This window comes from Miniopterus schreibersii (assembly GCF_964146895.1).
Source record: "Miniopterus schreibersii genome assembly, chromosome: 4".
Classification (NCBI taxonomy): Eukaryota; Metazoa; Chordata; class Mammalia; order Chiroptera; family Miniopteridae; genus Miniopterus; species Miniopterus schreibersii.
Window position 1 is genome coordinate 19879535 of NC_138105.1, and position 12682 is coordinate 19892216.

Below are 12682 nucleotides of genomic sequence, written 5' to 3' on the forward strand. Positions count from 1 at the left end.
TGGCACTGCTGAGTGATGTCACTGACAGCTAGTGACTTTATACATGATGTCACTCATCAAACTGTGGCTGGCAATGGGAGAGCTTCAAGTCAGTATGGTTTTTACTCCTCAGGAAGGATTCCCAAAACAAGGGCAGACATAATTAATGAGGCTTTTGACCACCTCACAGCACATAGCACATCCTTCTTTTTTTCTTTTTTTTTTAATCCTCACCTGAGGATATTTTTTCCATTGCTTTTCAGAGAGTGGAAGGGAGGGAGAGAGAGAAAAACATTGATGTGAGAGAGACACATCAATTGGCTGTCTTCTGCATGTGCCCAACCAGAGCCAAGGATCAAGCCTGCAACTGAGGTATCGAGCCTGCAATCGAGCCGTGCCCTTGGCTGGAATCAAACCTGGGACCCTTCAGTATGTGGGCCAACGCTCTAACCACTGCACCAAACTGGCCAGGGCAATAGTACATCCTTCTTTAAATTGGTACCTCTCTCGAAAGTTGACTGTGTTCATTCCCAGGGTGTTGGACCCTTGACTGCTCAGGGACTCACCTTCTGCTGTGTGGAATTATAAAAGGAGCATGAGCTATGTGGTCAGATGGGCTTAGGTTTGGTTTCTGGCTCTGTCACTCTATAACCATTTGAGTCCAACTCTTAGGGCAAAGTTAGCTCAAACATAGAAGGTTAGTGTGAGAATGCATGAGGAGCCACATAGGGCCTCTCAAGACACTCCAGGGATAGGTGCTGAAGCTGTGAAGGAATCTAGATTGAAAACTCCTCAATGGCTGAAGGTCATAACTCTTCCTTGCTAGGCTCCAATTGCCCTTAATGTAATTCAGGCACATTGGGCAAGTGTATTTCTCTCCCGGGCGCTGGTTGTTGCTGGGGAATTCTTTAATATTATTTTTAATATGTTTTTATTGATTTCAGAGAGAGGAAGAGAGAGGGAGAGAGAGAAACAGAAACATCAATGATGAGAGTCACTCATCGGCTGCTTCTTGCACATCCCCTACTGGAGATTGAGTCCAAAACCCAGGGATGTGCCTTGACTGGGAATTGAACCGTGATCTCCTGGTTCATGAGTCGACACTCAATCACTGAGTCACACCAGCCTGGGCGGGGAACTCTTTACTTTAGCTTGAGGTTTCTAAGATCAGAAATCTGGCTGGCCCAGTTCACCTTTTTTCCACCAGGGCCATAAATTAGAGTGACTGGCCAGCCTATGTACTGACTGACCTTGGGTCAGAAACTTCCTCTGGTCCAATAACTTAGGGCAGAGGAGGTTGGTAAGTGGTGGTTTAAGAAGCTGGGGCGGGGATGTCATGTGGTATATAATATGGCCGGCAGCCAAGTTTTGGTCAGTAGTCTCTTAAAAATGTCTGAGAAGTGGGTAGGTAAATGGGTCTAACATACTATATTAAGTATACAAACTACTTAACCTCTCTGGGCCTCAGTTGTTTTCTCATCTGTACAAATGGGACAGTAATTCCAATCTCATATGATTGTTGTAAAGACTGAATGAGAAAACAAAAGTCAAAGTGGGTGGTAGGTGCTTAATAACATAGTAGGTGCTTAATAAATACTGGTTTCCCTTCTCTCCTATAGAAAAGGCCGCTTCCAGTGCTATATTTAGCTTAGCTAAAAAATATAAAAAATAAAAAAAACAAGATGGGGCTCTGTCTTCTACAGCAGATTAAAGTCTCCCTGAGGACAAACATCATGACTCATTCTCCTTTTGTGTCCCTCTTGGCATCTCCACTTGATATATTTTATTCTCTCTTGCCTAGCCAAGCACCTAGCAGGAGAGAGAGATGAGGTGTCCTCCTTTATGTTCCTGAAAGGCCAGTATTGCTAGCTAACCTTCTCCAAAAGCCATTGGCAGCATGAATGATGGGGAGCAAAGAGGGCTCCTATGTCAAACGGAAGATAAATGTGCCCCAGCTCTTAGGAGGACACTTTGATGGAAAGCCTAGGACAAGGCGGCATTTTTCTTTGAAATGCTATGAGACAAGAGAAATAAAAATAGGTCTTCCCTCAACTCAGGGGCCTGGGGCAGACAACTTATTTTTCAGTGGTTAATCTATGCTCGGAGGAGTTGTCCTAGGCCTCATTTGATCATTGACTCAGCAAATTAAATGTTTATAAAATGTCTGATGTCGTGGAACTTACAAGCCCATCAGGGAGAGACAATAATCAAACAATCCCACTCACGAATATTTAAGTATAAACCATGATGAGCATTATGAAGGGAAGAAACATGTTCTAGGAGAGCATATACCAAATAATCTGACCTAGATTGGGGAGTCAGATCATGTTAAAGATTTTGACCTTCATTGTGAGAGCAATGGGAGGTCACTGAAAGGCTTAAGCAGGGTTTTGGCCTGATCATATTTGTGTTTTGGAAAGATCATTCAGCTACAATGTGGAGAATAGATTGTAGGAGGACTGTTATAATTCCCGCAAGAGATGATGGTGTCTTTGCCTTGGTGGTAGTAGTGAAGATAGAGAGAAGTCATGGACTGAAAGGCTATTTAGGAGGCCCTGGCTGGGTAGCTCAGTTGGTTAGTGTGTCATCCTGATATGCCAAGGTTGTAGGTTTGATTCCCCAGTCAGGACACATGCAAGAATCAACCAATGAATACATAAATAAATGGGACAACAAATCAATGTTTCTCTCTCCCCCTCCCTCTAATCAATAAGTAAATTTTTAAAAAGGATATTTAAAATTAACAGACTTAATGGTTGACTATATAAGGGGGGAGGGCGAATGTGGTAAGGACAAGGATTCCAAGGCTTGTATAAATGGATGGAAGACAACAAAGGAGAAGACCACAAGTGAAGTATTAGACAGGTTACCCTTAAGGAACCTATGAGATATCCAAGTGCCAATGTTGAACTGGCAGCTGTATACATGGTTCTAGAGCTCGAGGGAGAGGTCAGGGCTTGAGAAAACAAGTATATGGGTCATTTTCTCAGAGGTAGCTCAAAGGTAGTAGAAGAGTTCACCTAAGGAGAGAGTAGAGAGTGAGAAGAAAAGAGGACGTAGGGTCAAACCCTGAAGAACTCAGACATGTCGGTTAGGACAGTAGTTCTCAAGGTATGATTCATGGACCCCCTAGGAGGTTCCCAAGACCCTAAGAGTCCACAAGATCAAAACTATTTTCATAACACTATTAAGACATTATTTGCCTTCGTCACTGTGTTCACATTTGCACTAATGGTGCAAAAGCAATAGTGGGTAAAATAGCTTGCATCTTAGCACAAATCAAAGCAGTGGTACTAAACTGTATTAGCAATCCTTATACTCTTCACTGCCATACATATGTAGTAAAAAAAAATTCACTTTCACTTAGGAATATCCTTGATAAAACAGTAAAAATTATTAATATTTACTAAACCTCAACCCTTAAGTACTTTTTTTAATATTCTGTCTAATGAAATAGAAAATACACATAAAATACTTCTTCTATATTCCAAATACAATGCTTGTTGTCTCCAGGAAAAGCACTTCTACAATTGTTTAAGTTTCAAGCTGAACTAGCCTCTTTTTTTATGGAACATCATTTTTACTTGAAAGAACAACTGAAAGACAAACTAAGATTATTCAGATTTGAGTGTTTGGCAGACAGTTTCCCAAAAATGAACAAAGCGAGCCTGACACTTCAAGAAAAACAACTAAAAGCATTTGTTGCCAATGATAAAATTCAAGCTTTCAAGTGAAAATCAGAATTTTGGAACACTTATATCTGCCACCATGAACTTGACAGCTTCCCAATGTTTAAGATTCCTCTAAAGAAATTTACGGTGATATAATAAATGTGATTTTAAAAACATAATGAAATGTATCAACATTTGGAAGATCTGTGTAACTCAAGAGAATCTATATTTTCCAAATGACCAATTCATGATGTTACAAAATCTATTCAAGGTGCAAGATAAGACCCTGGCCAGGTACTCAGTTGGTTAGAGCATCATCCCAATATGCCAAGGTTGTGGGTTCAATCTCCGGTTGGGGCACATACAAGAATCAACCAATGAATGCATAAGTGGTTGGAACACAGATCAATATTTCTCTCTCCCTTCCTTCCTCTCTCTCTCTAAAATCAACCAATCAATAAAAATAAATAAAGCTCTGGCTGGTGTAGCTCAGTTGGTTTGGCGTCAGCCCCTGCACCGAAGGGTCATGGGTTCAATTCCCAATCTAGGGCATGTACCTGGGTTGCAGGTTCGATCCCGGACCTGGTAGGGGAGCATGCAGGAGGCAGCCTATTAATGTTTCTCTCGCACAGCAATGTTGCTCCCTTCCTCTCTCTCTAAAATCAATAAAAACATATATATAATTTTTTATCTTCACCCAAGGATATTTTTCCATTAATTTTAGAGATAGTGGAAGAAATGGAAAGAGAAAGGGAGGGAGGGAGGGAGGGAGGGAGGGAGGGAGGGAGGGAGGGAGGGAAACATAGATGTGAGAGAGACACATCGATTGGTTGCCTCCCGCATGTGCCCCGAACTGGGGTTGGAATCGAACCTGCAACCCAGGTATGTGCCCTTGACCAGGAATCGAACCTGAGATCTTTGGTGTGCACGGGTCAATGCTCTAACTACTGAGCAACACCAGCCAGGGCAACATATTTTTTACAAATAAAGAAAAATAAAAGAATTTGTTAAAGTACAAGATAAAACAATGGATTTTGATGTAATAGAGTGGGAATTGATTTATATGGTTTTCAGATTCTACATTATAACTAACTTTTAAGAAATTACCATGTGTCAAGTTTTGGTGTAGTACCAAAGAAAAATATCTACAATTATTTGAAAGCTAAAATACTCCTCTTTTTCCTAAATCTATGGAGGCCAGATTTCCTTCATGTATTTCAACCAAAACACATATTGAAACAGGCTGATGCATCAGAGAGAGCAAGGTGAGTCGCCAGCAGCGATACTGGAGTCAGCCAAGAAAATGCGGCTAGGGTTCTCATTCCTGCCTCGTCTACTCAAACTGGAATGGTCTCAACATGTGTCACCAGTGTTTCTGTCAGTATGCAAAGAATATAGGCTTCATTCAGCTGGACTAAGTGAACTTCCTTGAATGGGTCATTCAAGACATCTACTTACTGCACAAACAGCACTAACTAGCTCTTTGTACATAAAGTAAAATTTTAAAAATTTTTAAAAAAGAAAAATAAAAAGAAAGAAATTGATTGAATGCAAAAGTAGAAATAAAAATCCAGGTGTCTTCTATTAAGCTGGATATTAAGGAGATTTTCAAAAATGCAAAACATGCCCATCTTATCACTAAGGTTTTTTTTTCATTTTGGAAAATACAGTTCTTTTCTTCACCAAAATGTGTTATTTATGTTATTATTTTTAATTTAGAATACAGTAAATATCAATAGATATAACACATATAAACAAAAGCTCTGGGAGGCCCTCTATAATTTTTAAGAGTGTAAAGGAATCCTGAGACCAAAAAACTTGAGAACTGCTGATTTATAAACTGCAATCCCCTCATTTTAAGAGGTCATTCTATCCATCTCCATGAACAAACAACTTAGAATAAAGTATCTCTCCTAATTTGTAAGTATCTCTAGGTAAGAGGAAACATGACTCACATATATTCACAATGTTTTGGAGCTGCAGGGATGGATCCCCATCAGTTCCCAAAAGGTACCAGGAAAAGTCCCCCATCAGAAAGTACCCACCCACTCTTCCCCCTAAAAGTAATGGTTCAAGTTAAGTCAATAAAACCCAACATCTTACTCCACTGGTGCCACCATCTCTTCCCATCAGCACATCCTACCCTTGATTTTTCATTCCTGGTCGAGGCAGTGCTAGAGGAAGGGAACATGAAGGGGCAGATAGGGTCAGATGTGTTTCTGAAATGCCAGCACATTCAATTTGTTGGATATTCTGCGTGCATTTCCTCTTGAGTTCACAGGCTCCTAACTCAGCAGAATTAAAATGGAATGAAGTAATTAGAGCAGCAGGCAGCGACGATGTTCTGGTTCTGGCACACACAGAAAATGTGGAGCAGGAGGAAAAGGAGAGAAGAGAGCCTTAAAGCAAAAGGCTAAGCAAGAGACCCATCCCAAGGACCAGCTCCTTGGGAAAGCTTCCCCCATCCTCCCTAGTGCCTGAGTCAGGAGCTCTCTACCCAGCTTTGCTTCCTAAGAATTTACTCCTGGCCAGGCCCCTCACAATCAGGCTCCAACTTTCCTTTCTAGTCCTCTTTTCAGATACTCCCACCAGATGCACCTTACCTCTACTCATACTAAATCCATCATTGTCCCCTGATAGCATGGTTCTCTGTGCCTTTGTACCTGCATTTATCACACTGTACTGAAATAATTGCTTCTAAGTCTGACTCTCATGAGAACAGTGGCTCCCCAACCATTGGATTTCAAGCACATGCTGCATCCTACTCACTAACTAAATTGCCACCTCAAAACAAGACTTTCTCCATTTGGTACCCAGACTGACTCCTAAATTAGTTTAAACCTACAAAACCTAAGTTACAATGATGCAGCCTGGTTATATATAGTGCAGTAGTTTGAGTTTAGGTGCTGACTAAGCAATATGATTTCATGGATTGGTGGGTGGGTTATTTGTGCCTGGGCCATGGAATATGATTGCAGGGATTGGTGGGTGGGATTATTTGTGCCTGAGCCATGGAAACCCTGAATGCCTGGTTAATTTTGATAAAAGCTGGTGACCACATTCCATTACACTATAAAGGACAGGGCCAGAGGCATGCTGTTCCTATTTCACCAGCTTTTCCTGTTGCACTTGCTGGATCTCTCTGTAGAATTGCTGACCTTTCTCTAACTAGATGAGTTAACCTCAGATCTCCTGGGCCTGTGGGTTCCTGGAACATCAGCCATCTCTTCTATGTTATCTGGAGAAGGAGCCACTTCCTAGAGAGGAAATTGCTGAATCCTGAGTCTTTTGGGACCAGGGATTCTCCCTTTCCCCATATCTGAGTCTAGGGAGAGTGGGAAGTGACACGAGAGACTGCTTTTGTCTCTGTGATCCCTGGTAAATCCATGTTTCCTGCATAGGTCCACTCCTTTGGGTGAAAAGGCCTTCACTTAGTCCCACCACTAGAATGAGAAAATTAACCTTTAACTGATATCTGAGAAAAATGTGTCTCATCTTTCCCAGTTGCTAATGGGAGTAGGGTTCTTGGGATACTGATGGAATAAACATTTCCAGAGGTCCCCACAGGAGGACAAGATATGATAAAGCTTTATTTTCATGGAATTACACCCCTGGGTTTCCAAAGTCCCATTTCCCTTAGTCCAGTAATAGAAGTGTAGCTGGGGTTTCAGTAGAGCTAAAATCAGAGGCAGTGTCCAGAGTTTCCATTCTATGTTGGAGCTGGGTCCAGTACAGCATCAGGCTAGTTGCAGTCCATTAATTAGTCCATTGTGTGTGGGGTCCACATGGCCATGGGCCACATGGGAGAATGCCAGGAAGCCAAGCATGAGCCATAAGCCAAGATGAACCAAGAGCATAAGAGAGTGAACTTCTTTGATTAGGGGATTATATATCCCAAATTTCTGCACACATGAAGTGGCCATGCCCATTCTGGTCAACCATCTCTGTCCCTTGGTGTGACTGACAGGCAAGTATATTCCCTGTGTGGTTCTCTCCCCCAGTGTTTTGCAAGGAACATGTCTATAATGTCTGGCCTTCCCTTTGCTTCTTTCCTGTTATTAATAACTAGTTAATTACAACAGTATCATAACCATTAAATTTCCCTCACATGCACAATTTTTGAAATATGACAAAAGGTTGCAGACTTTTTATTTTGCCAAGTAAGTAAACTGAAAACAAAACAGAACAAAAATCTACCATCTACTATCATCTTTTCAGGAAAGTATGAACATTCAAATATAACCTCACACTGAAGAGGAGAGGTTTTATATTGTTTGTTTGTTTTTTAAACCTCATAAAATATGCAAAGGATATTTTTTCCATTGCATTTCGGGAGGGGGAGGAACATCGATGTGAGAGAGACACATCAATTAGTTGCCTCCCTCACGCGTTCCAGCTGGGAAGAGGTATACAAGCCTGCAACTGAGGCACGTGCCCTGGACCAGAATTGAGCCTGGGACCCTTCAAGTACGTGGACCAATGTTCTAACCACTGAGCAAACCAGCTAGGGCAAAGAGGAGGGGTTTTATATTGAATATATTTAGCTTTATTTAAAGACTCAATACACTGTCTTTGTTTTTTTCTCATTTCATCATGGCAGTGAAATAAATGGACCACTGAATATTCTAGTATGGAGTTTGGGGAAGAACTAAATCAGACTGGGAGCTCCTCTGAGCAGGGAATGGTTTTTATTCATTTGTGTTTTCCCAGGACCTAACTCAGAGCTTGGCTTATTTATGATAAGTGCTCATCACATATTTGTGGAAGAAAAGAAGAGAGGAATGGCCCTCGCTGGTTTGGCTCAGTGGTTAGAGTGTCGGGTTAGACTGAAGGGTCCCGGTTTTGATTCCAGCCAAGGGCATGTATCTCCGCTGCAGGCTCGATCTTCTGGCCCGGGTCAAGGCACGTGCAGGAGGCAATCAATCGATGTGTCTCTCTCTTTCTCTCTCCCTTCCACTCTTTCTGAAAAGCAATGGAAAAAATATCCCGGGGTGAGGAATAAAAAAAAAATAAGAAGAGCTCTTCCATCTCAGCCGCCGACATGCCATCCAGACTGAGGAAGACCCGGAAACTTTGGGGCCACATGAACCACGGCCACATCAGCAAGCACAGGAAGCACCTGGGAGGCTGAGGTAATGCTGGTGGTTTGCATCATCACAGGATCAACTTTGACAAATATCACCCGGGTTACTTTGGGAAAGTTGGTATGAGACATTTCCATTCAAAGAGGAATCAGAGTTTCTGCCCAACCGTCAACCTTGATAAACTGTGGACCTTGGTCAGTGAGCAGACACAGGTAAATGCTGCCAAAAACAAGACTGGAGCTGCTCCTATCATTGATGTGGTGCAATTGGGATACTACAAAGTTCTGGGGAAGGGAAAGCTCCCAAAGCAGCAGGTCATTCTGAAGGCCAAATTCTTCAGCAGAAGAGCTGAGGAGAAGATTAAGGGTGTTGGTGTGGCCTGTGTCCTGGTAGCCTGAAGCTACATTGAGGGAAGTGCATTAAAATGTCCACAGGTGCTTTTGTCAAAAAAAAAAGAAGAAAAAAAGAGAGGAATGGAGGAAAAAAGAATTCCCCAGTTGAGGACCATGATAGGAGATAGATGTGAAGCCCTATTGTACGTGGGACCCTGGAACAAACTGTCTCCACCCCACTCTACTCTGTGACCTATTTATAAAGCAGAGCTGATTTTCTTACTCAGCCTTGTTTAACAGCCTTCAGTAGTTCCCCACTGCCTATGAGTTAAAGTCTGAACTTCTTAGCAGAATATGCCAGTTCATTCACAATTGGTCTCCAATTTCCCTTTCTAGTCTCCTTTTCAGACATAATTCTCACAAAATGTCCCTAACCTCTACTCATACTAAACTCACTATTCTCCCTGTTCATCATGCTCCTTTATGCCTTTGTAATTCCTGTTCCCTCTGTGTGCAATCTGCTTTTTCTCTCCTTCCAGATTAGCCAACTCTCAACTCATTCTTTAAGAATATCCTGGCCTGCCCAGACGGGCGTGGCTCAGTGGTTGAGCGTCGACCTAGGATCCAGGAGATTGCTGTTTGATTCCGGTCAGGGCACATGCCTGGGCTGCAGGCTCGATCCCCAGTCAGGGGAGTGCAGTAGGCAGCGATCAATGACTCATCATTGATGTTTCTCTCTCTCTCTCCCTCTCCCTTTCTCTCTCTTATATTTAAAAAAAAGAAAATCAACCAATACCACTAAGCCAAACCAGCTAGGGCCAGGCTGATACATTTTTAATGCATCTCCTATATAATCCCCAAAGTATTCAATAAATATTTATTGATTCCAGCACTGTTGATGGACAAGGCTTTCGACAGAATTTCTTTCCATCCCAGGCTTTCAATCTTGTCTGTTAGAGGCAGGATGTTATGCTATGTAGACCTTGTGTCAACAGGGTCTACCACAGGGGCAAAACTACTGGGCCTGTACACTCCAAAGGGCGCTGCAGACCTTGGTTAACTTATTAAGCTGTGATATTTGCCCACTTCTCCCAACTGTTAGTAAATAACTCCTTCAGCTGGATGCAGAGGAGATTCAAATAAAATTATGGATGAGGCTGTCTAATGCACACTCTCCCTGTATCCTAAGGGAGTAAGTCTTTGTAGGGGAATATGCATCTTTAGATGCAATATGGCTCCAGCAGCAGAGGCATCAGGGAAATGTTGGACTCCCTGTTTAACTCTCTGTGACTTTTCAACTCTCTGTAGCCTCAGGTTTGGCTGAGTAGCCAGACAACTTGAATGCCTCCCAAAGACAAATGTCATGCCTCCAGGAAGGAGGTTAATGAATATAGAGTGTGATAACTGCCTGATGTCATCTGTTAATTTAGGAATGCATTGCTCTTTCTGGTGGTCTTTGTGACTACCCCTATAAAAAAGAGACCCTGTTCTTAAAGGGATGTAGATTCTTCCTGGCAGGCCACTGCTGGAAGCAGCTGCCTCGCCTGTGTATGTAAATTTCTCCTATTAACGCTCTTATGAATCTGAATAAGGCTACATGTCAGTTCTTCAGAACTGAGCCTCAATTTAGACTTTTGGGGCTTTCCCCGAACAGTCTTCACAGAGAACTTCTCATTAATTTCAGCACAGGGTCTGTTTTCCCATGCTAGGTTACTGAGCCAGCCCCTCTCTCCATGCCCATTAGTTAGTCATTTCCTGAACTGCCTCTCTCTCTTGCTCTCTGGCCTGGCTTTTTCTAAGGGAAGGAGTGAAGGCAGGATTGCACCAAGTATTCTCCACTCTGCTGGGCTTCTCAATGGCTTGGTGAAGGTGTCTCCAATTCCTTCCCTCCTAGATCTCCCAACCTATTTATCCCTAGAGTCATCTTGATAGAGATCCCAGTATCTTATAACCTCCTCTTTTATAAATTCTTACTTGATCTACCTTCAGTTTTATTTATATCCAATGGTAATAGTAAAATAGCTAGTGTGTGTGTATACTCACAAATAAACTCACATACACACACAAATATATATATGTATGTATGCATTTATTTATTTTTAAACCTCCAGCCACTAGATGACTAGTCCCCAATTTCCAGCCCTCTTTTCTCATAACCAAAATATCCTAGAGCCTTTGAGTTTTCAGTACAGGCGCCACTGGAACCTCTTTGAGCTCCAACCATTTATCTAAGAAAAGCACTGAATGCAGCAAGAGGCTAAGAGCATGCTGACATCTGCTCATCAGCAGGGCACAAATGATGGCTTCAATTTCCTTCCTCATTTCATTTATTTCCAGGCTGCTCCCTCCCCCCTTCATAAGGCAGTTCTTATTTCAAAAAGTCGAAGTAATGAAGCTGCTCTCCATTATTCACTGAATGTACACTTCCTCCTTGTCACATATGCCCTTCACGCCCTCTCTTCCACCTCTTGTCATCACCTTCCTTTTCTCCCTTTGTCTCCTCTCCCTCACCCTTCCTAGAGGGAATTCAGGGTCATTACCTTTCTTCAAAGTCCTACACTATTCCTAGAACCTTCTGAAATTGCTCTTAGCTGGGTTGGTGACGTGGACAAAAAGGGGCCACATACTAAACTTGACAAGCTCAGGGAGGCCTGAGGGGCAGCCTTGCAAACTCAAGAGACTTAAAGTAACTGCAAAGGGTGGTCTGAAATTAAAACTTTTTTTTTTAACTAAAAGCAGTTTATGGTGGGTAGTCATGTCCTAGGCCAGTATCTTCCCTGACAAAGGTCTTTACCTTAACTGAGCCTATTGTCTTTTTGCATCTACAATAACATATTGTTGGAATGTCAGAGTAACTTTCCTTTTCCAGGACCCCCTAAAGCACAGGCAGCCCTCTGGGGAGACCAAAAATCCCCTCATTGTTGAGTTAATTGTTGACTGTTAACTATCTTGCACCCACCTAAGTAAAATAAGTATGTCTATCATTTCATTTTTTATCCAATCCCAGAGGTTTCCCTGCTTTGCTTTCTCCTGCCTTCCTAATCACCAATAGATTTCATGTAACCCACTTACGTCTCCTCCTTTGACTGTAATGTATTAAAAAAGGTGCAAAACTGCCATTCTCCAGAGCATTATCTCAATCCGTTAAGATTCTGCTTCCTGGCATTTGTCGACAGTTTGGCTTAAATAAATTCACAAAAATTCTTTACAGGTTTGAATTTTTCTTACATTGACAGTGACCACAGTGCTAAACACATAATTTATGATACCCTTTATATTTTTGTTGATTTCCTTGTGTCAGTATCCCAGGCTACGCATCTATCCGCTGGCCTAGAGAGAACTGAAAAATCCCAAGGGGATTCATAGGCCATAACCTGGCTGGGTTTATCCTCCCCCATCTCTAAAATGGGCTAATCCCAACTTCCAAGGCACTGGCCCCACAGACTGGGTCTAGATTAGGAGCCAAGAATTCTGTGGGTCAGCCCTTCTGTAGGCACCTGCACAGTCATTCCTCTTGCCAGCATGCTTTGACATCCTTGACCAGTAGATATAAAGGTACACAACAGAGCATGTGGGGTAAGGCATGGGCTTTGAGTAGCAACTTGAATTTAAGGTT

General features: G+C 42.3%; 1 pseudogene across 1 annotated transcript; it reads left to right on the forward strand.

Moving 5' to 3' along the window:
• The first annotated feature begins 8690 nt into the window (after nt 1-8690).
• Nucleotides 8691-9132, forward strand: LOC308556656 (large ribosomal subunit protein uL15 pseudogene; annotated as a pseudogene). The gene has a single exon. The product of its transcript is annotated as a large ribosomal subunit protein uL15 pseudogene (transcript).
• The last annotated feature ends 3550 nt before the right edge of the window (nt 9133-12682 follow it).